This window comes from Sminthopsis crassicaudata, chromosome 6 (genome assembly GCF_048593235.1).
Source record: "Sminthopsis crassicaudata isolate SCR6 chromosome 6, ASM4859323v1, whole genome shotgun sequence".
NCBI classification, from domain to species: domain Eukaryota; kingdom Metazoa; phylum Chordata; class Mammalia; order Dasyuromorphia; family Dasyuridae; genus Sminthopsis; species Sminthopsis crassicaudata.
The window spans coordinates 3,904,949-3,929,749 of record NC_133622.1 but is presented as its reverse complement, the minus strand read 5'-3'; the positions used below and the strand labels follow the sequence as shown (position 1 = coordinate 3,929,749).

Here is a 24,801-nt window from a genome sequence, read left to right as displayed (position 1 = left end):
TTCTGCTCCCTTTTAATGATTTTGTGAGGTGACCTTTTACATATGGTTTATAAGTCCATCTGGATCTTACTGTGATATTGTTTAAGAGCTAAATCTATTTTCTGCCAAACTCTTTCCCAGTATCTGTAATAGTTCTTTGAGAACAGGGGATTCTTGCTGCCTTGACTCCCTCTTCTTCCTGGGTACTCCCAGCTTTTTTATTTCCATGCTCTTGGCTAGCTCTGCTCCTGCCTGTGTGGTTGCCCTTCCTTCGTTCCATTTGCCAAACATCATTCCCTTCCCACTCACTAACACTCAACAGCTAAGTAGTACAGTCCATACAGGGCTAGGTCTAGAGTCCAGAAGACTCATTTTGAGTTCAAATCTCTTCTCAGACATGTTCTAGTTGAGTGACCCTGAACAGGTCACTTAATCCTCTTTGCCTCATTTTCCTCATCCCCATAATGAGTTGGAGAAGGAAGGCATATTCAACAAGAAAGTCCCAAATGGGGTCACAAAAAGCCAGACATTATTGAAATAAATGAATGACAACAAACATTGAGTGTCCCCAAAGCTCTGTCCTGGGCTTGTTTCTTTCTTTCTTTTTCTTGGTGACATCCTCAGCTCCTGTAGGTTAAATTTTCATTTCTCTCTAGTGACTCCCCAATCCATCTATTTGGCCCTTATCTGTGTGACATTTCTTCATTTCCAACTCTCTGACGTCTTCACATGAATGGTCTCCCAAGGTTTCAAACAGGGTCGGGCACATAGGGCTTAATTAAATTAAATTTTAGGATGAATTGAACTTTATTCATGAGGAATTGTACTTGCCAGAAGAACAACTTCAAGAAAAATGCTTTTAAATATTAGAATTCATGCCTACAAAGAGTGCTACAAAGAGAATTTCTGAGGAAGGTGACATGCTGATCGGACTCTAGACTGTCAGGCCCTGGACAGGTAAGTGTGCGGTGTTGGGATGAGCGCTTAAACAACCCATACTGTCGACAGCCTCGAAACCAAGAAGGGTGAAGAAAGCTTATGCTGCTCCACGAATTTTATCTGATAGAGGGACACCTTAGCTCGGCCAGAGCACCTGCACAAGGTCATAAGCCAGGCTGCTTTTGGTTTGGTCCATTGTTGGCAAACTGTGATTTAAAAGATTACCCTATTGCTTACTTTGTTCTGCCTCAGTCAGACTGAGACCTGCTAAAGACAGAACAAGGTCAAAATTTCCCTCTGCATCCCAGAGCCATCTCTGGTCCTCCTGATCTATGTCTGACCACTGGACCCAGATGGTTCCGAAGGAGAAAGTGAGGCAGGTGCAGCCCCCCCTTACTTAGAAGCAACCCTCCCTGCATGTCACGTCATCCCCTTCCTTATGTCTTGGTCCTCTTGGAGAATGAAGGGCAAACAACAGGAACATGAATCTCCCCCTCCTTCCCTATAACATTATCTACACTGAGTGTTTATAATACATGGTCATCTACCTGAATGACAGAATTACTGAATTTTCATGGATCATGGCTCTGGAGCTAGAGAGCTTGGGAATGGTAGAGTACAAGGCTCCCACTTAACAGATCAGAAGACTGAGACCTCAGAGGTGAAATGGTTAGTCCAACATCACCCAGGTAACCCCCTACCACACACTCCTTGGTACCAACACCAAAACTGATAGAAGCAAGAAGAGGGGAGATTCTGGACTCTGGTTTTCTTCAGTTTTGGAGACACCTAATGTCAAAACTTCTGTCTACAACTCGGATCATTAGCTTCCTATAACTTGGATCAGAGACTTAGAGAGCAGCCTGTAGGAAAGGTCCAGAAGCAAGGCTTATCCTCCATCCACCCACTGGCCTTCACCACTTCTTGGAATCAGTGTTCAGGGAGAAGAAGCTCAGCAACTTGTTTATAGCCTCAAAAAGAAAAAATGCGTGGCCACATTCCAGAAGATGCCTAACTCTTATTGGGCAGGGGCTGCGGATTACCTATCTTTGTGATCCAAGTGCCAAGGACAGGGATTACCCCATCTAAGATTTTAGTAAATACACATGTCAATTTTTCCCCCATTGGAGTGGGGAATTCACACAAGGGAAGTGTTTTTACCAAGACTCTGGGCTGAACTACTGACAAAATTTGCTGCAACTTATCTGAACAACTGGGACTGCTTAGAAGATGCATCTTTACTGACATCTAGGAGCTGTTTTTAAATTTATTTTCATTATATATTTTTCTTTCTTCCTGTCTTTCTTTTTTTTCTTTCTTCTTTCCTTCCCATCCTCTTTTTCTATCTTTCTTCCTTTCCTTTTTTCCTTTCTTTGTTTTACTTTTACTTTTTAACTTTACTTTTGTTTATGTATTGTTTTACTTATTTTTGTTTGGATAGCTATCTTTCAAGCTACCAACCCAATGGGGTATATGGGTGTTCATAGAAGACTGGATCTCTAGTGTGAGAACCTTCAAGCCCTTTTTAGAGCTGCCTTCCACTTTTGTTGTCTACCTGACACCCAAGTCTCAGCCATAGCGCCGCACACCTGTAACATGTTCAGAGGCTCCTACCTGGTAAACCATTTCAGCAGGAGGGCTAAACAGATTGAGGGTAAGCAATGGGCCTCCAGCCCGTCAATGAGTTACCCAAGCATTTGGTCACTTATTGGAATAGGCAGACACAAACAGACACAAACACATATCATGAAGGTGGGAGAAGCAAGTACTGTGGCGCAATTAGAGCTTGGCTACTCAGGGAAGACTCCGGGACCATCCTCTGCACCCAAGACATCAGCAATCCTATTGACTTGACACCGAACTATGATGCTGAGAGAGAAGGAGAATGAATCTGATCACTTCATGAACCTCTGACTCATTTAAATCCAATTTATCGCAAATCAAAAGACACCAGTAGGACCACTTTGCCATTTTCACCCATGTCAAAGCCCTGTAGTTATGGACAAGTGAAGAGCAGCAAGCTCTATGAATACACTAGAAGTTGTGGTCATAAACCATCACACAGACAGCCAAGCCATAGCCACCGTCTCATCAGACTGAATCAGGAGTGGGATTCGCAGCCCCCTGAGCATCTGAAAAGCCTTTATAAGGACCCCACTTCTCACCTCCTTCCATGAGGAAGGGGCTAGAAAAAGCATCCTAAAATTGTTACCTTCATTCCCCCAACCCACTTATTGCAACAGGCAAGGATCCTGCCCTGCAGTCAACACACACACACACACACACACACACACACACACACACACACACACACACACTGTACAAAAACGTTTGTAAAGATGATTCCACTCACCATTGATATATGGACTGTGCACACACTTTAGGATACCAAGAAATCCATTAGACCTGAAAGAAAAAAAAGCTCTAGTTACAAGAGAACATATACATAAAAAGTATCACCTACAGATAGCAATCCTGAAGGAACCAAGCTGGCGAATGAAAGCCAGCTTACCAAAGTCAGAGCTGGATACATGGTTTTTGTTTTGTTTTGTTTTCTGGAGTGGCCTTGGTGATGGGGAATGTGATGAAGCGGACATAAGTTTTATAGTCAAAATTAATGCAATCAGCAAGCTTGTATGATTCTCTAAAGGAGTGAATAACAGGCTCATGAGACTGATTGCCACTTATAGGAAAGTGTCAGGTTGCCATCATCAGTGTATATGTTTCCACTATGAAGGACACTGATAAGGTCAAAAAATATTACAGACTTGGAGACCTTCCTCATCAATGTGCTGAAAGACAACAAGCTTGTAAGTCTGTGACTTTAATGTCAGAGTACAATAGAGTATCAGACATGGCAGGGAATCATTAGGAGGAGTAAAGTTGTATAGCAATGCTCATGGTCACTTACTACTGAAAATTTGTGCATCTCATGGCCCTGTCACCAACATTGTCTCCCATTTAAAATCATGCAATAAATTATAGGTGCACACTTATAGGAAGTTTAATATATTTAATATATTACCTCATTATAAGGAGAAGAGACAAACTGATTATAAGAGCAATAGAGGTGAGAGGTGATATGTGGCACAGAGTGCTGGACCAATCATAGACTTATCTTCTCCAAATGAAACATTCACATTTAACAAAAGTGGAAGCCCCAAGGAACCACAAGGATCAGACTTAATGTCAACAGATTAGAGTGTTTCTCCCAGAATGAACAGTCTGAACTGACTTGGAGGAAAATCTGACCATCACATGGTTGGCAACAGCAGAAAAGGAGTGGACAGCTTTCAGAGGGCCAGAACAGTCACAAACATCAAGATCAGTTTGATAAAAATGATGGGGAAATTCAGAAGACAATTCCTCAGCATATACTAGCAGAATAATAATCCATCTCCAGGAAGGTATCATTTAACTCCATCAAAATAAAGTGCAAGTGAAAATTAGAGAATAAGAAAGATGACCTTAAGCTTTACACTGATAGCAGCAATACAAAGCACTTTCATGATGGCTGGAAGTCTATTTATGAGTCAAAGGACTATGAACTTAGGGTGCATTTCTACTATTCAACACTGATAGAGATTAGTTATAAGAACTTGAACTGGAGAGAAGGAATGAATGGTTCAAGAGTGGTCTCAACAAATCGTCAATGCTGAAGCCATTGACTATATACCTCAGTCTGAAGTCCATCCCCTCCATAAATACTTGCAACTGCAAAAGAGATTTTGAATGTCCTTAGGCTTCTCTCATGTGTCAAAGCACCTGGGGATGATCCTATTCCAGGTAAGATTTGCAAGAGTGGGGCTGGGCTGTTGCTGCTCAAAACCTGACAAATTCCCCAAGTTATATAACAGGAAAAGGTTATTCACTAAGAGTTCAAGAACGGCTCTACCATTCATCTCTGTAAATGTTAGACTCAGGAGACTGGAGTTTGATTCACACATCTGATATTTGATTTTTATGTTGCCAAAGACAATGTGCTGAGGATTATATTTTTATCTGTAAAATAGATGTGTGTGTGTGTGTGTGTGTGTGTGTGTGTGTGTGTGTGTGTGTTGGTGGTTTAAGGCTCTGTTATTCAACTGGGATTTGGGGGTACTTTCCACAGAGAGAGTCTTTCCACTGAGGGATCCACAGCTTAAAAGAGTCTTGGAGTATTACCTTAGGAAGCAAAGAATTAAGCTATTTGCATACAGTTAGCACTAGCATTAGCACTCGAATCCATGTTTTCATGACCCCATGACTGTCCTATATATCCTAAGCCCCATGGTTTCACAAAATATAAATAAAATTATTTACTATAACTTTGAAGAATTTTGTGATTCTGTGAGTTATAGGGGAAAAGTTATACAAAATGTATACTATAATTATTGATGTCTACTGGAAAACAGGGACTTTTTTGTTATTGCTTATCTATTCCTCCAAGAACTTATTAGAGGATAAATAAATCTTAGCTAAATTAATTTTTCATTCTACATCACCATCAACTGGAGCCATTCAATTCAATTCAACAATTGCTTACATAAAAACTCTATCCTATTTGTGCTGATGATTTGTTATCCATTTTTAAAAATAGTATTTCATTTTCCAAAGACATGCAAAATGGTTTTCAACATTCAACCCTGCAAAAGCTTGTATTCCAAAATTTTCTCTCTCTCCTCCCCTCCCCTCTCCACAAAACAGCAAGCAATCCCAACATAGAATAAGCATATAGCATCCTTTTTTTAACCACTAAAGAATAAAAATAACATAGCCCTTTTCCTCAAAGAGCTTACAGTCTAGAAAAGAGTAGAGATATTATGGTGAACGAATAGGTATGATACAAGGGAAAATAAGATAGACACAAAAGGGAAGTAGAAATAAGGTACTGTGGGAACATTTCAAAACCTTGCCTCTATCTTGTACCAGAAACATGGTTTCACTGGAAATGGAACATCCCTGAGTATCTGTTGCACCATAATGGAGCTTCATTTCACAGGACTGTTTTTTTTTGTTCCCAGGAGGATCAAAGGACAAGGGTCATCTTTGCTCACCTAATTAGGGAGTGGGTATATAACTACCAGATGTCCCTGGGTCACAAGGCTTGTTGTAAGGACAAGGTTTGGCTCCTTACATTCTTTGGGATTTGAGGAGTATGACATAGCATGGGGTCACTCTTGCCACGCTTCCTTCTTCACTTAGCTGTGACTTTGCTTTGGTCTCTACATCACCTCCACTCTTTACTCTGGCTACTGGAAAAAATAAAATGCTTATCTCTCTGTCTAAGCTGCCTAAATCATGCTTACTGATGATTTGGTAATATTAAATAGGGGTTTGAGGGTTTGGGAACCTCTGTGAGGTTCTGATGATGAATTAGAGAATTTATGCTTACTTAAAAAACTAATTAACACCTTTAGAAATAAAGAATTAAAAAGAATATAAATAAGATGTTAAATTACTCTAGGTGTTATTAATCCATTTTGTTTTGTTTTTGTTGAAAGGGAATTGTAAAACACTAATAACAACCACCACCACAGCAAAATAGTGGAAAATGTTGATCTATAGATAAATGGTCTCAACTCAAGTCTATTCCTGATATTCACTAACTTAAAAGAGCCATTAATAAGTCAAAATCGTAAGATTTTCACTCATTTTAACTAGTCCCTAATCAGGAGGAAAGGAAGCAAAGAATTGTTTTCTTCATCACCCTAAAAATCAGACACAAAAGATCCATTTTCTCTTTCTCAGTTTTCATGCCACAAGCTGTTCATTGATGTTTTCCATTACAACCCAGCCCCCTGCTGTAATTAATATGATTCAGAGAGAACTATGTTCTGAAAAAGTTTGTAGGAGACAAAATCCGAAAGTAGAAATAACCTAGAGATGGTGAGACGGTCCTGCGTATAACCCCAGTTTCAAGGGCCATGGATAGGGGGACAGAAAAGAAGAGTTCAATTAATTGTTCACTGTCTTTTTTGCTGAAGTCAAGAAGTGACATGGAAGGAACTTCCATCATTTCAGCCAGTCCCATTAGAGCTCCACCCTCTCCTTCCTGGCCAGCAGTGTCTGCGTAGTCTCTGAATTCACTTGAAAAATTCAGTGAATCAAAAAGTATTTATTGAGCTCTAACTGTGTTCCAAGTACTCTGCTAGGCAGTGGGGGGGGGGGGAAGAGAAGGTGTATAGCAAAAGGTTCAGCAATGATAATCTAGTTTGTCCTTACAATCTCTCCAATATTGACTATTTTGTCTTTTATCAGCTTTGTAAATTTGATACAAATGAGCTGATAGAATTTGCATTTCATTTAGTAGTATTTGGACCTTTGTTTTCACATTGTTGCTTGAAGTTTAATTATTTATGATCTTAATTATTTTTGTTGATTTTCTTACAAATATGTTACAGATACCAATAGTTATTGTGGAAAAACTTCCAACTTTTCTCCACTACAAATAATGTCAGCTCTTAGTTTTCGATAGGCTTATTAGTATTCTTTTATTCCTGTGCTTTTCATTTAAAGAAAAAAAAACATAAATTAATAATATATAAACAGGAGACAGTCAGGTTTGGCATATGCGGGATTGCCTTCAAGAAACTGCAAAGTTTACTTAATGACTCTTAGAAACAAAGGATCATTTTTAAAATATCAACATTTCACCAGTTTTTTGGAGGCTTGTTCACTTTGAAGCACAAGACTTTCTGAAAAACTGAAAATTAATAGCATGGAGAGGGTAACAGAGACACAAAGCAGGTATGAGGCTGTAGATACTTATAACTAATGGGCAACTTTAAAGAAGAACATCAAAGGAATGACCTAGAATGGGTAGAAACTGGAGCTGGGAACTCCTGGGCAATTGACCCACAAGGTATTGCCATCTAGTCCATGGAATCGGGGACGAGGGTAGTGGCAGGGTCTCATGGAAGAAATGGGTAATGTGAGAAGTTAATGAAGGTTACAATGATGGGGGGAGTAAAGGGAATAAAGAAGTAAGATACATCACCACACCAAGCTGAGGAGGACAATTAAGTTGTGAGTTCAACACCAGAGAAGTCTGGAAAAAATAAGGATTTGAGTAAAAAGACAATGAGTTCAGTTTTAGACATGTTAAATTTAAGATGTCAATAATATATCTAGTCCAAAGTGTCTACTAGGTAGTTGGAGATGTGTGTGTATGTGTGAGGGAAAGAGAGGGAGACAGAGAGAGGAAGAGGGAGGGAAGGAGGGGAGAGAGAGAGGTAGCAATAGAGACGGAAGGCAAGATAAAGGGAGAGAGGAAGAGGGAGAGGCAGAAGGAGAGGGAGTGGGAGAGAGGGAGGGAGATAGAGAGAAAGAGAGAGAGAGAAGAAAAAGAGAGGGAGAAAGACAGAGAGAGGAAAGGGGAGGGGGGAAAAGGGAGGGAGAGAGAGAAAGAGGGAGGGAAGGAAAACAAAGAGAAAGGTAGAAACAGAGGGAGGGAGAGGGAAAGAGGGAAGAAGAGGGAGAGACAAAAGGAAAGGGAGTAGAAGGGAGGGAGGAAAAGAAAGAGAAGGAGAGAAGGAGGGAAAGACAGAGAGAGGAAGGGGGAGGGAGGAGAAAGGGAGAGAGGGAGAGACAAAAAAAGAAAGTGACAGAGAGAAGCAAGGGGAGATAGGAAAGGAGGGAGGGAAAGAGGGAGAGAAAGGGAAAGAGAGAAGAAAGGAGAGAAGGAGAGGAAGGGAGGAGGAGGGAGGGAGGGAAAAAGTAAGGGGGGAGGGAGGAACAAATAAATCTAAGAATTACCTACAAAGAAATGATAGCTGAAAGCATACAAGGTGATGAATTCACCAAATATAATATCATAGAAGGAGAAGAGAAAAGGACCTCAAGAATCTGTCCTGGGGAAAGGACATTCACATTTAACCTATATAACCTGAAATAATATTCATCAGAGAAAATAAAGGAGCAAGGCATGATCAGAGAGGTAGAAGGTGAATCATGAGGCAGCAGGATTGTGCAAATCTAACAGAAGAGAACCCCAAGGAAAGATGCATTATCCCTAGCGCAGAGGCTGAAGAAGGATGCAGAAGCATAAACATTCACAAGAGGTCATTAGATTTGACCACTGAGAGATCGCTGGAAACCCTGAAAAGAGTACTTTCAAGTACTCTCAGTGATAAGGTTAGAAAAAGTTTAGTAGGGAGGGAAAGGAGAGATTCTTGACAACCATCTCAAGAAAAGGGGGAAGAGATGGGGGCTCTTGTGTAGTGGTGATTCATCTAAAGGTTGGAAGGAGGAGGGTGCTTTTTTGCAGGTAGCATGGAATCAACCCGTAGACATGAAGTGACTGAAGAGAGAGGGAGTCAGGGAAATAGAGGCAACAGAGAGGTTGCAGAAAGTATACGGAATGGAGCTTCCTATTGGATGTAGAAGCTGAACTGGGATAACCGGAAATTTTTAGGTTGAAATTCAGAATTATACATTTTGAACCAGCAGGGATCTTAAAGATCCTCCATTTTATAAATGGAGAAGCTCAAACCGAGAGATAATAAATCACTTATCCAAGATGAGGGGCAAAATATCACAGATGCAATAACATGAACAAAGCTGCAAAGGCTAGGGAGTTCAAGGCATGTTCCGAGATCTACGAGTTTGACTCGGTTGTGGGACGGCTGAAAGGAATTAGTATTAAATGACAAGGGGAAAGTTGCTTGGGGCAACCATGCAAAAGGTCTTGGACATCACACAAATGAATAATGTGAATGTAATTTTACCTGGAAAGAACTTTTCTCTCCTTCTCACTAAGCCATTTTGCATTTAAGAGGGAAAAGTCTGGATTGGGAATTGGCAGAGCAAATTGGTGGTAAGGGAGGTGGAGTTCATTAAATCATAGCATCCACGGATGGCAGAATCATAAAAGATCATAGACGTCATTTTACCACGGCCCAGCCAATGTTGAACTGAATTTTGTGCATCCCAGAAGTACGGTCAGTCAGTATCTCCCTGAAACTCTCCCTTAACAGAGATTTTTACTACATCACAAAGCAGCCCATTCCACTGTAGAGCTCTAGTGGATGGGAAGCTCTGTCTAACATAAAGTTGAACTCTTACATCCCTTTTGAAGTCATGTAGCTCACATTAATATCTCTTCCCATGATATAAAATCTGTGAGGACCATCAGGAAGAACTTGGTAAATCTTTTCTTCTTTAACCAAACTCTGCTTAATTCCTCCTTTTGGGTCCTTTACGACATGGATTGAGTCCTGTTGCCACCATAATGACATCAAAATGCTATTGGGCAGGGGGCAGCTAGGGGGCGCAGTGGCTAGAGCACCAGCCCTGAATTCAGGAGGACCCGAGTTCAAATCTGGTCTCAGACACTTAACACTTCCTAGCTGTGTGACCCTGGGCGAGTCACTTAACTCCAGCCTCAAGGGGAAAAAATGCTATTGGGCAGTTTCTTTGCTTTCAAGACTCTATTCACACAATAATATTACCTAATTCTTATCAGGAGTAACAATCATTCTATTATCCACTTGACTCCACACCATTTTTCTATCATGTGCATTTATGCTAAAATTGTATAATGATCTACATTCCAGTCCAAAGAAATGAACAGTGTTAAAGTCCTCATGCATAGAAATAGCCATATTCCTCTCGAAGTGCTCACATGCCCATGAAAACCTGCAATATCATCCATGGTACTTTGGCAACTCAATTTGTATTTCTGTATTTTCTCAGGAAATTGGAAGATAAATTTCAACTTCTCTTTGAAACCAAAGTGGAACTTTTTCTCTTCAATTTATTAAAAAATATTATTGATATGCTTTGTTTTGACACAATAGACAGTTTCAGACAGGGAAATTTATGCCCTTTAATCAACTGCAAGGCAGATAGGCCCAGTTGATGGCATGGAGGAGTCTGCTCAGAATATTCATCATCTGTTGCAGCAGTAATTCTAGAACATATATATATATATATATATATATATATATATATATATATATATATATACACACATACAAATACACATAATATGTATGTATATATATCCATGTATGTACACATATGTATACAATGTATATATATGTACAGATAGATATATGTACACATGTATTATATGTGTGTATATAGAATATATACCCATCTATTTCAGGGCCTATTTATTCATGTTTATATATATATATATATGTATATATATATATATGTATATATATATATATATTTATACACACACACACACACATATATATATATATATATGTGTGTGTGTGTATATATAAATAAATGCAATGTGTGTGTGAATTCACAGCCATGCACATGACTTAGGAGACCAATTCTGCTTCTGATTGGAACAGGAATTTTCCATCCTGGGTACATTGGCCCTTCCTTAGGCAACCTGGAGCTCTCCTACACACATCCCCTTGGGGACTAACCATATTGTTGCCAGATTTAATGAGCTCACCAGATTTTCATAGCATACTGCAGCTGAGAAATCCTGAACTCAAGCCACCAACCAACTTCAGTCTCCACAGCAAAGGGGACTTCAGGGGTGAACCCCCACACTCAACTCTTTGTACATGCTAAATGTCTTCATTGTTCCTTTCCAAAGTTCCCTTTCATTTCTTCCAAGTAAAACTAGTTTTGAATATTTCAACCTTTCTATCAAAAAAGAGTCAGCTCTAAGATAGCATTTGCAGTGAGGGGTTCCAAAGAGGTCCTAGTGGTACCCTCAATGTGGGGCTCCTAAGTAACAAAGGCCTTAATTTTTTCAGCTTTCATTTGATCTTATGCTACTGTGTGAAGGAAGATGTTGATGGCTGTTGGGTTCTCTTATTTACTAAATCATGAGTAGATTCAAAAGTGTGTTCTTAAGTAACAGTGAGAGGAACTGAAGTGTAATTAAGTTGTACTTTCTACCCATAATTAAGTTATAGATGAGTTCTAACTTTCTACCTGTATATATTCCCTTGCCTATTTCTTCCTCCTTTGTTATCTTCCTTAAGCTATTGTTCTTCAGAGTTTATATCTTTTATTCTTACGCTTCTTGAAAGAGTATTTTCTTTGGACTCTTTAAGCATGTGGAATCTGATTTCCTTTTCCAGAATTCCAGAATTCAGACCACTAAAAGTTATGAACCGCCTCCTACTTGTCAAACTTTTAGGCCTAATGGTCCAAAGTGGCTTTTGGTTCATTCAACTCTATCCCGGGATCACATATCTCACAACTGAACGAAGATCTTGGAAAGAAAATATTGCTATAAAATTCTCCAATTTACAGATAAGGAACCTAAGAGCCAAGAAAGTTCCATGATTTTTCCAAAGTCAGAGAAAGTAAATTATTCAATGAGAATATTAACCTAGGTCCTTCAACTTTAAAAATAGCTTTCTCCAGCATTCCAGAGACCGGCCCCCCTTTTGCCAAGATCTCCTTAACATACCCCTCATTCATTTAATTAATTAGCCCTCATGCTTTTATAAAATTGAGGGCAATAATTAAGTAAAGAGCTATCCTGATAGAGTAGAAAGAGTTAAGGTGTTGGGTCATCTTATTTGCCTATGATATTGGTTGAACTAGATAATTCACAGAATTGTTGGGCAGAAATCACACTAGAAAAGTGAACTTTGTAGAAATGCATAAGCTATTCTTACTACAAATGTCTACTTTTCCTTCTTTCTTGCCCCATAATCTTTTGCTTTGTTTAATCAGGCAAGTAGGTAAGCACAATATGTCTTGCATAATTAAAGTTACTGAACAGGACCAGGTCATTGGAGTTCTATTATATTGAGCTGTCTGTAACAGTAATCTTACCTGAGTGCACAGTAAAGTCCAGGACACCCATTGTCAATGGCAATAACACCTGAGGTTTTAATCTTTCCTGATTAGCCACACGTAGGCATTCACCTTATACAAGTCATAGAATCATTGAAATGTAGAGCAGAAAGTGACCTTTCATATTATTGGGCCCAATCTCTTCATTTCTCAAATTAGTGAAAGGATGCTTAGAATAGTTGAGCTAGGAAAAAGAAAAGTTGGAATTCAAACTGGTCTGACTTCATTTTCAGTGTTAATTACCCAACACTTCAGTAATAATGAATAGAAGAATATAGAAGAATACTAGACATAGAATTATAGGTTTTAGGGTAAGAAGAAAACTTGGAGGCCATCTTGCCTAAAATGCTCATCTTACAAAGGCAGAAAGTGGGATTCTGATCCAATTCTTTCCCTAACTATTGTTGGAACCAAAGGCAAGTCACTTTGTCTCCCTGGGCCCATGTCTCTTCATCTATAAAATGAAGGAGCTGGGATACAGCAATGATCTCAAAATAAAACCAAAATGGGGGGAAGAGAAGGGACACTAACATGCACATAAGGATAAGGGTTGTGTCTTGACTTAGTTTTAAAATGTAACATTGTCAGTGTTTTAGAATATTCCTATTTTTGGTAAATATTTTCCAATTGCATTTTAATCTGGTTCTCTTGCACTTGGGAGGGTTGTGGGCAACACATAGCCAGGTTACATGTTTGACCTTTCTGGGCTAGGTGATCTCAAAAGACTCCTCCCTTTCTAAAGTTTTGTGACTGGCAAAAGTTGTGATAATAACCCAAGGTTCCTAAGTTACAATCCATCACCCTTTATCTCACTGTGACTAAATTTACTGTCAACTTTCCCCACAATTATCCATTCCCATGTAGTTCCAAGTAATTCTGGAGTTCAGAGTCATGGTTACAGATATCATAGAGAATACAAATTCATAGAGTTTGATGGACAATGAGCTCCTCTGTTATTAAGTATGAGTTTTGGTGCAGAGAACTCAATTTAGAATTGGGTTCATGCCATTTAACTTTGGGAAGGATTTCTCATCTGCAAGATGGTGGGTTTGAGACAGATGATTTTAATAGTGCCTCCTAACTCCAAATCCTAGGTTCCCATCTACCTAAAGAGCACATGATCTTTTATCATATGTCAAAGAGATGTTCCACAAAATCAACTCAGGACATGATCAAGGAGTATGGCCATGAATATGAAATTGGAGATGAGCATAGCATTTGAAGGTGAAAGGGAAATATTGGATGGGTAGTATCCAACATATATTAGATTCCCTTGCCTTGATGGAAAATAGATTTATGATTGCCAGCCTGAAGCAATAATTTGGAAACAAATAGAATAAATGGATTATGTCTAAATTACATGCTAACTAATATTTTTGTTTTTATTGCTATTTACTTAACATCAATAAATGTTTATTCTAATATGAGCGCAATACAATCTGAAAAGTAAATCTACTTTAAAAATAATAACATTTCATAGAAAATATTATAGATAAAAAATTGTATTGTAATTTTATCTTGAAAAAATTAAAGATATAAAATAAGTTTACTTTATTTCATTTAAAATAAAATGTAGATTATAAATGCAAAAAAGAACAAATTCTGAGAGTTCTCAGAATGATTCATGTTGAATTTGAAGGGGCTATAGTTTTGTCCCCTCATTAAATTACCTCATATTTATTTGGTGTATATATGTGTATCTGTGTGTATTGCCTCCCTGATAAAATGCAAGCTGTTTGATGGTAGGATCTCTTTTTGTTTTTTCTTCTTTGAATCCACATACTTACTAAATAGTTATTTATGGAGTGATAAGAAAGAATACTAGGGATTAACAGCAAATCATATTTTAGAATGGCATTTGAAGCCATCTATTCCAAACTTCTCATTGATTTAGAGCTGGAGGAAAGCTGAGAATTCACCTAGTCAAAACTTCCCAATTTATAGATAAAGGAATGGAGACTCATGGAAGCTATGAATTGCTAAAATCAAACAGTGAGCACATGTCAGAACAGGGATCTGGATTCGGATTCTTTGCATTTTATTTCTGAGATAGTAACTAACAGAGATAAAGATGGGTTTGTTTTGTTTTTTGTCCAATATCACATCACAGGATCATATATCTAGAGGTAGAAGGAACACCAAAAGCCCATCCCCTCATTTAACAGGTAAAGATCCATAGAAGACTCATAGAAATTAAGTCACGTGTGAAAAGTTTCCATGGTTAAACCATCACAGGGATGATTCAGGCACTTTAACCCCAGAGCTAGTATTTTTTTTCACTATACCATACAGTCTCATGTTCAAGGTCATCAAAATTTGTTATGAAACAAAGGTAGAATAAGTGGTAGAGAGAAGGCTAACTTTGGAGTTAGAGAAACCTGAAGACTTATCATTTTTTAGTTCATTTTCAGTTTCGCTCTCAAAACTCTGAGAAGACAGAACCATTATGGAATCCCCAGGTTAAAAGGCACCTCATTATTTTTGGATGGATGGATGGATCAATGAATGTTGTAAAAAAAAGATTTTATCGGGGGAATGTGTTGGACTTGATAACTTCTAAGGTCTTTAAAAATGAAAATCTTTATGGGGTTATTTATAGCGCTTTCCTAGAGAGCTGAACAGTGTTTCATTTCTGAATTTGAGCTTTGAGAGATTGAGTCTCCTCCAACGGTCCATTCTTTTCAAGATCCTGGAGCTGAGCGAAGCAACCATTCATCTCTACACCATCTAGTTCAGGCACAAAGCTCCTGTTCTCTGACTAATATTTGAGTCTCTCCGGTTCCTATCACAGTGGTTTTATACCCTGCAACCTAACATTCTGATAAAAGGCTGATTTTTTATAGCACAAGTCAAGTGGAGATTTGACAATAATATCCTCACTTCCATATCCTTTCATTCCAATCTACCTTCAGCATAGATGTCAAAGTGATTTTTTTTCTTGCTTGTGGAGCTAATCATGTTACTTCCCTACTCAACAAGCTCCAATGACTCCCTATTGCCTCTATGCCTTTTCAAGCCCTTCACCACCTATCCCAATCAATTTTTCCAGCCTAGTTACATATTACTTCCTTTTGAATACTCTATGTCTAACCAAATTGGTTTTTTCTCTTTTCTTCAAATGTGACCCTCCAATTTTAATCTCTGTGTGTTCACATTCGCAGTGCTCCATCCCTGGAATGCCCTTCTACTACTTCCTTCTCATGAAATTCTGCTGCTTTCAAGAAGCTGCTTACATACTTCCTTATAATCAAGTTTTTCTTGCTCTTCTCAGCTGCTGTTGCCCTCTCAAATAGAGACAATTTCTTCATTTAGTGATGTTATATTTATATAGTACTTATTCTCAATACCCTTATTCTTTATATGCTTAAAACACATAATATTATAACTCACAAAAAAGATAAGTTCTCTGAGAGAAAGAGGAATTTCTTACTTTTTTTGGTCTTTTGTATTCTCATCTAGAACAGAAGAGCACATGGTAGATACTCAATACAAATAATTCAATCAGAGAGACTATATAGTCTAATTGTAAGACAATGAATATTCACTTGAATAATAGAAATAAGTATATTCTGGGGTCCAAATAAATAGTTTACCTGGTAAGTTCTGTTGAAGGTCAAAAAAGTGATACCCAGAGGGACTATCTTGGATGAAATGGCTTTTAAGAGTGGTTCTAATGGATGGTTGAGGCTCAGATAGAAAAGAATCTTATGGAAGAATGGATAGTAAATATCAGAAGAACTGGGCTTAAATAGTGCCCTAATATCTCATTTTATTATCTTGGATGATTCCCCATTCTTGGTCTCAGTTTACTCATGTGTTAAGTCACTAAGACGTCTTGAACCTCTAAATTCTTAAGTCCTATGATCCTGGCCATTATGTGACTTTTAAAAAGTGACTATTTCTTGGGTTTTTTTCTCTGTGAATTGTTTCAAGCTCTGTGCTAGCCAGTGAGGAGAACACAAAGAGAAATGAAATAAGACTCTGTCTCCAAGAGCTGATAGGACCTAGCAGGGAAAGTAGCATAATGGGACACATTTATGGAAAAGTCTCACTATTGCTATCAAAGACGGTCACGATCTTTTCTTGTTGCTGGGATTGGGGAAAACCTTCTGGAAGAGCCAGAATGAAAAACTTCCTCAGTATCTTTCTACTTTTTTTATCTTGTGATGCAACAATATTCTTTGGAGCCAGTCCTGTTTGGAGAGAATAATAGGTCCTCCCTAAAATGGGTTCTTAAAGAAAAATAAGGTGAGAGGATTTGAAGGTTCAAATTTGACGAAGTAAGGAAATAAGTTAGATTTGGGATATTGTAGGCTAAACTCTTTTAAATCTCTTTGGAGAGGCCTTTAGGAAATTGTCAGATTTATCCAAGAAGTGGTTTTTTTGGGTCAGAATGAAAAATGATTCAACATCTCTATATTGTAAGGTTTTATTCATGGGATCTGATCAGTTTAGTTATCTACAATGTTGCTGTATTTTGGCCAATTTAAATGGCTTGATTAAATTAATTAAAAGCAAATAAAAGCTCTTATAAAACAAAAATAAATACACCCACAGAAAGAACACTGGGAAATAAGTGTGGACCACAACATAACATTTCTACTCTTTCTGGTATTGTTTGCTTGCATTTTTTTTTCCTCAGGTTATTTTTACCTTCTTTCTAAATCCGATCTTTCTTGTGCAACAAGATAACTGTATAAATATGTCTATATATATTGTTTTTAACATATACTTTAACATATTTAACATGTATGGGACTGCCTGCCATCTAGGGGAGGGAGTGGGGGGAAGAAGGGGAAAAGTTGAAACAAAAATTTTTGCAAATGTTCAAAAATGACCCATGCATATGTTTTATATATAAAAAGCTATAATTAAAAAATTATTAATAATCTTACCATCTAAAAGACTGAATGCTCAAAAAACCCAATGGTTTACCAAACCTAGTCCAACAGAATGAAATGAGTAAATTAGATGTATATGAAGCACTTTTAAAATGCAAAAAATCTTATTTAAATTTGAGTTATGATTATAATAGTGAACCAACAACTACCTAATTATTAGGGCTCCTCCACCCTTGTTTCAATGGCCTGGGATGTCCTGCAGGACTGAGATAGATAACTTCTTCAAATTAAAAAAAACTCTACAGGTGTCTGATGGGGACAGGGTATATATTAGAATACACTCAAGTAAAGAAAAATGGGTGTATATATGTATGTCTACACAAGAGAATACGTGTGTAAACACAGAGCAGTGCTTGCATATATATGAATATATATATACATGCTTTTATGTTTATACATATATACACATATGGATATACTCATTTCTAGAAATTTCTATACATACTGCTGTATATGTACATATGCATATATATAATATATCCTTATATATAAATTTATTTCTAGATATTTCTCCAAAAATCTTTTTGAAAATGTATATGCTTAATAACAAAATAATAATAACAATAATAACTAGCAATTATATAAATAATTTCAAGTTTTCCTAAGCTCTTTATATAAATCATCTTATTTGAACATAACTCAGAATCAAAAGAACCTCCACAGTCAGAGAACCTGAGTTCATGCCTTATCTCTCATGCTCACTACCCCTGGGACCTCAGCTTCCCTCGGTCTCAATCGCTGCAGTTGTAAGAATGAGAAAGCTGAATTGCATGAGCTCCAGGGTCTCTGGCAGCTCGAGACCCATGATCCATCATTTGAAGAAGACTTAAAGTGACCTTCCCAAGATCATAGAGAGGACTTGTCAGAAGGAGAATAAACCTAGAGCTGCCAGACTCCAGTCCTAGTACTAAACATGGAACTTCATCCAAGGCCAAGGAGAACCAAAAGGCTGATGAGTATATAATACAGGCTTTGGATTAAAAAGAGGAAATGAAAAAAAGGCATCTTATGCAATAAATGTGTAGGTGAAAACAAACTAGGCAACAACTGCAACAAAACCCTTTAATCAAATTTCAATGGGTGGACTTTAAGATACGGGAATACTATGAATTGGTCCCTACTTGTGTGTGTATGTGTTTGTGAGTGTGTGTGCACATTTATGTGTGTATGTGTGTGTATAAGTATATATATATATATATATATATATATATATATATATATATATATATATATATATATATATATGTGTGTGTGTGTGTGTGTGTGTGTGTGTGTGTGTGTGTGTGTATTGTAACAGCTTAATCCAAATAAATACACATATGTATTGCACATGTGTATATACACATATGTTACATAAGACACACGCAAAGTCTCAATGCAGGTAATCTCTAGGTGTCAGTAATTTATACTGCACTCCTTTATTTTGGAGTTTCCTTTTTCCAGTTCAAATGGCAATATGATATTGTCTAATTATTTCATTTTCTGTTTAATACATCAAGATTACAGTTGCTTTTTATTTTTACATATTAAACTATTAAATAAATATTAAAATACAATATTTTTTATTTTTATATAAATGAATATATATTTATTTATGTATGTGTTTATTAGTTGGATCATTAAAACACATTCATTATTCATTATTCAACTTAGTGAGTCCAGTTCCTAAAAACAATTGGGATTTTTTTTTAAGTAACTAAATTGTTCTTGAATTTTGACTTAGTGATCCCCTTACGAATTATATAACCAAAGGAGTAAGAAGTATGGGGGAGTGAAGTAAAAGATATAAATACCAAAATATTCATAAAGTGGCAATTTTGGGAGTAACCAAAAACTGCAAACAAAATAAATATTCATCTATTGGTGATGACAGGGGAAAATGCAATATATAAATGCAAGAAACACCAATTATGAAGATTCAGATGAAGATACAAAGATATAAAGTAATAGAGAACAAATTCAACAGAAGCATTAGGAAAACACTGATAAAGATTTAAAGCATATAAATGGAAAGAAAGATCACTAAGAAGCAATTTAGATCTGTTGAAATGCAATGACCAATTTCTGTTCCAAAAAGTGACAGGTGGCCAGGGGCGGAGTGACCTGAGTGGAATTGTATTATTTGCGGTGTAATCTGGTATATTCTCTGTTCTGGAAGGTTTTAACTAAACGTTATTTGTTGTTCTTCATTTTTTATCATAATGATAAGAGGATGAGGGAATAGTAAAAATAAAAAGTGAATTAACATAGTATGAAATAACAAAATTTTAAAGAGAAGATGACTTTGAAAGATTTGACAGGTAGGATCTATGCGATGACTAACTATATCTTCAGAGGATGAATGATGTAGCATGCTATCTATCCCCTGATAGAGTAGGGAGGATCTCAATATACAGATTGAAATAGATATTTTTAGCGATGTCATTGGAGTAGTTTGTTTTGTTTGACTATGTATATTTGTTTTATCTATTTTGCCTATTTATTTTTAGTGGGTAGAGAAGGTAGGAAAGAAATAAAATTTTGTGTTCATTAACAGTAAAATTTTATAAAATAATTATAGAATAAAAACACTTAGGCATCAGTAAAACAGGAAAAATCACACATATCGATGCTCTATGTAAATCTTGTGCGCTCTACGCTAAATTGTATAATCTTATTTAGTGAGATAAAAATACCATTTTGTCACTGACTTCACCCAGTGAGCTTAATAGTGATCTCTCCCAAATCCTAGCAAGTTAGATAACCCTTATAATCAACCATTAACATGAGAGCATTATGTGGGAGTAGCTCATTTCCTGAGCATTTCCCCCGCCCCTGTTCTACCAACAGATTTCCTCAGCAGGAAAACAAGAAGATAGCGGATCTCTTTCAGAAAATCGCAGTTGGGAACAATCCCAAGCTGTCTTTCCGCCTGGCTGGACGCTCCTGGTTTGCTTGGATTTTTGCATCATAAAGTTCCTTGTACTTTTCCCAGAGGATGATTGATCTCTCCATTGCACATGCTTCCACATTAACTGCTCCCCGGGACTCTTCCGAGACTGATGCATGGCGCATCTCTGCCCACTGCAGACTGACAAACCTGCTTATTCCATATGGGAGGAAGCCAGGACTACCTTGGTTTCCCCACAAAGAACCTCATTAATTGTCCAATGGGTTGACTGATGCCTACTGTTAATTGTTCCCACTTGGTGGACGGCTTCCCCTGCCCACCTCACTCCCGCTGGTAAAGAAAGTGAAAAACAACACTAAAAAACAGAGCCCAAGTAACATGGCTCCGATGGAATGGCATATAAATACGCCACTTCATTACTTTTTGCTTTCCTCCTAAATCAACCAAGAGTGCCATTGATTCCTGGTGCTTACCTACCCAGGTAGGGTAATGGCTACACCTCAAGGAGTCACTTTCCCTGGAAATCAAAGTAAGACATTTGTCATTTGGGAACTCCCTTGAATGCCCAAATCTCTCCAATGTCAATGTCATAGAATCCCAAACTGGCAGAATGGAAGGATCCCAGAAATCGGGCCATTTATGACCAATTGTTTCCTCCATCTCGAAAGTTATGGAGTTGGATTAACTCTTCACACTTTAAATCATAAAATATCAAGATGGCAGGTCAGCCAGCAAGTCCCCACATTTGCAGCTAAAGAAAAGCAAAGGACCTGAGAGATCCCAGAAAGCTGTAGAGCTAGGACTCAAGGCTAGTCTTGTCTCTGCAAGTTCATGGCTCTTCCAGTGATGCTTCTCAAAGAAAACAGAGGATGCAGTTTCCATGTCCAGAACCATGGAATAATCGCGGGCAAACTGACTGTATTTGAAGCCGATTCTCATCCAAAGGGTTCCCACAGTTCTATACACATGATTCAATGAGGGGGAAAGTACCAATACTTAGAACTAATAAACCTTAGTGGATTTTAGGGGCTTGTGGAGGCTGCTTTTATGGATGACAGCATTGGAAGTTGAATTTTTCAGAGCTGAGTATATGTTTTAGCAGGAAGTGTGCTGTCATTATCTTTCCTCTCACTGATGGTTTTATTATTTGTGTAGGCATTCAGAGCCCCTTGGGTACAATTCCAAAAGGGGCTCTTACCATTTGTCAGTTACAACATAATGCATTATTCTTTAGTGAACTCTATCCTCTGACCAAGGATCTGTCACTGCCCCTTTGCCCTAGTTCTCTTGTTGTATTTTTGTCATCCTCCTCCCTCCCTCCCCAACATCCTAAAAAATTGGCAGATATTCCAGCTATATTTCAGCATCTTTAAGAGGACATGAATGTGAAAAATGATGCTATAATGCCCTATAAAAGAAAAACAGGAAATCCACATTCTTATTTTCAACCTCTGACAGAATGGATGTGCAAAAGTGACAACAATTTCCCTTAAATCCAATGGATAAAATTTAATATATTTTTGATTTAAACACAGAATAATATATCACTTATCTAGATGTCAGATTTTTCATAAATTCTCATTAAGAATAATAAAACTGATAAAATTATGAATAATTATGATGGCTAGCATTTCTGAAGTGCTTCAGATTTTCAGACATACATACATATATATATATAAAATCTCATTATCCTCTTCTCACAACCCTATAAGGTAGGTACTGACATCATCTCTATGTCATAGTTCAGGAAATTGAGGCTGAGATAAAGTGACATGTCTACCTGACTTTATTATATCATCATCATCATCATCATCATCATCATCATCATCATCAACAGTAGTAATTCTAATAATAATAACAAGGAGATAACAACTCACATGTATGCCGTTGATAGGAGATGACAAATGTATTTTGTCAGTTTTAAAACACTATAGAAATACTATCATTATCATTATTATTATTAAATTAATTTTTTAAAAAAACATGTTCCAGAAGGAAAGGGAAGGAAAAGTCTTTTGAAAACCTAAAATTGCTGTCACAAAATCCATGGTTTTTCTTCCTAATGCAGATTTTTAAAAAATCTACCAAGCTTGTATACAACAACAAAATTATATGTGATAAGCAACACTGATAGACTTAGTTCTTTTAAACAAGGAGATTCTCATAGACTTATGATGGAAAGAATCATCCACATCCAGAGAGAGGGCTATAGAGGGAATATAATTATTTGCATAGCCAGCACATAATCTCTTTGCTCTGCCAGAAATCTAACAGAGTCAACTAGAAGGGTAAGCCATTGATCCATATGCAGGCTAGCACCCCAGATTCCTGGAGTTTTCTCTTTTTCTTTTGTTTTTATTTTCAGACTGGCTTGGGGTTCATGAATTCTTTGGGAAGGTTACCTGAGGAGGAGAGAAAGAAAAATAGTTGGGTACCACTATGGTGGTGACAGACACCAAGTGACTGCTGAACTGAGCCTTCCACTTCTAGGCAGTCTTCTAATGGGAACCATAGACTAGGGGTAGTGAAGAGGGACCAGTGAGACCAGTGTGGCAAAGCGTGGGAGCCAAGCTCAGAATAGAGATGTACTAAAATGGCAGCTTCTTTTAAAAAATCTTCTTTTCAAAAGGAGTTAGTTGAAACAAGTAGAGCAACTTCTTGTCCAGAAGCCTCTTCTTTTAATGTTCCTAATATCTTATCAGTAATGGAGATGAGAACCAAGCAGAAATGGAGGGATTTGAATGGTTAGGAATAATGGTGGAGGATAATTTGGCTAAATGTTCACCTAAGTAGCTCCTAATAAATCTCTATTAATGTTTCTTATATGTGGCCACAGTGTAGGCCAACAGAGTTGGAGAAGGGCAAAGAAGTTGTGAATCTTTTAGAAAAAAATGAAATTTTCAAATGTTTGACTAAAGATCTTAACATTGTTCTATGGTTAAAAAAAAATCCTTTGAGTTTTATGTATTTTTTTGTCTAATACCTAGGTCATCTAATTATACACAAACAGCAAATTTAAGGATGAACTGTTATCACATCATTAGCATACTGTTTATTGCCTGTTAAAACAATCAATTTCATTTGATGGTACTAGATACAGCATTCCATGATACACCATTCCTTTACCAAAAGGCAAGTGACTAAAGACTCTAATGAGCTCACTGCTTGTTGGTTATAAACAAAACAAAACAGAAAAGAACTTTTGATTTCATAGAGCAAAATTATGCCTTAAAGTATAGCTTCCTAACCAGAGTCCTTCTAGGACATAGACCCTCAAGAAATTCTTTGCTAGATTTCAGAGGGTTTGTGAATATGATTGGGAAAAGATGGCATCTTTATTTATATTAATCTTTGGTTCCACTTGTAGTCTCATGTATTTTATTTTATGCATCTAAAAATGTATTCTAAGAAGTCCATATGTTTTACCAGAGTACCAAAGGAGTTCAAAACACACACACACACACACACACACACACACACACACACACACACACACACACAATGTCAAGAATCCTTATCTTCAAGTAAAATATTTCCAAATCACACATCAAAATCCTTAAAGAAACATTGAAAGATTAAAAATATCTCTGTTCAATGATTTTCTGATAACATATTAGATAAGATATAAAAACAAAATATAAAACAAAATCTGATGCTTGTCTAATTTGGCCACCAAAAAGCCCCCCACACACACACAAAAAAAAACACAGAGACCAAGTTGAAGAGGGGTTCCCTAAGAGTGGTAGCACCCTCTGGATGATCCTATAAATTGCTGATTGCATCAAGTTCCAGAATATTATAGAGTCTAATGGAAAAGATTTACATAACCACTAAAAACAAATTGGATTTCCCATTTACACAGGAAAAATCAAAGGGGAAAAATGTCTCTTGTTCAATTCATGACATGCACTCGGATAAGTAAACTGGGAACTTTCCATCAGTGTACAGATTTAGGACACGTGGTAGAAATGAAGTTCAGCCCCCCCCCAAAAAAAAAATCCAAACAAGATTGAGATCAAGTTTCACTGGCTTCAGAAAATTGCAAAGTTATGCTTATGGACCCAAACTTCTCCCAGAAACAAAGGAATCTCTCTGTCAAACGCCAAAAGTATATCAGTTTTATATGAGTGGGAGAAGTGGAGTATAAGAGTATCTAAGAATTAAAAATTAATGTGATGCAAAGGGCAACAAAGGTACAAAAATTAAAAGCAGTTTACCAAATATATCAAAGCAAAAAACTGAAAAACTGGAGTAAAATATGAAAAAAAAATATACGGGCTGGTCATGTGACCAAAGTGTGGATGACAGATGGATAGGAGATTACAA

At 37.3% G+C, this 24,801-nt stretch overlaps 1 long non-coding RNA gene across 1 annotated transcript in view; it reads right to left on the bottom strand.

Moving 5' to 3' along the window:
* Positions 1-24,801, bottom strand: part of LOC141547666 (uncharacterized) — a 519,112-nt gene that overhangs the window by 236,417 nt on the left and 257,894 nt on the right. Inside the window, exon 5 of the long non-coding RNA XR_012483585.1 lies at positions 3,272-3,324. This is a non-coding gene — a long non-coding RNA (uncharacterized LOC141547666). The remainder of the gene's footprint in view (positions 1-3,271; positions 3,325-24,801) is intronic.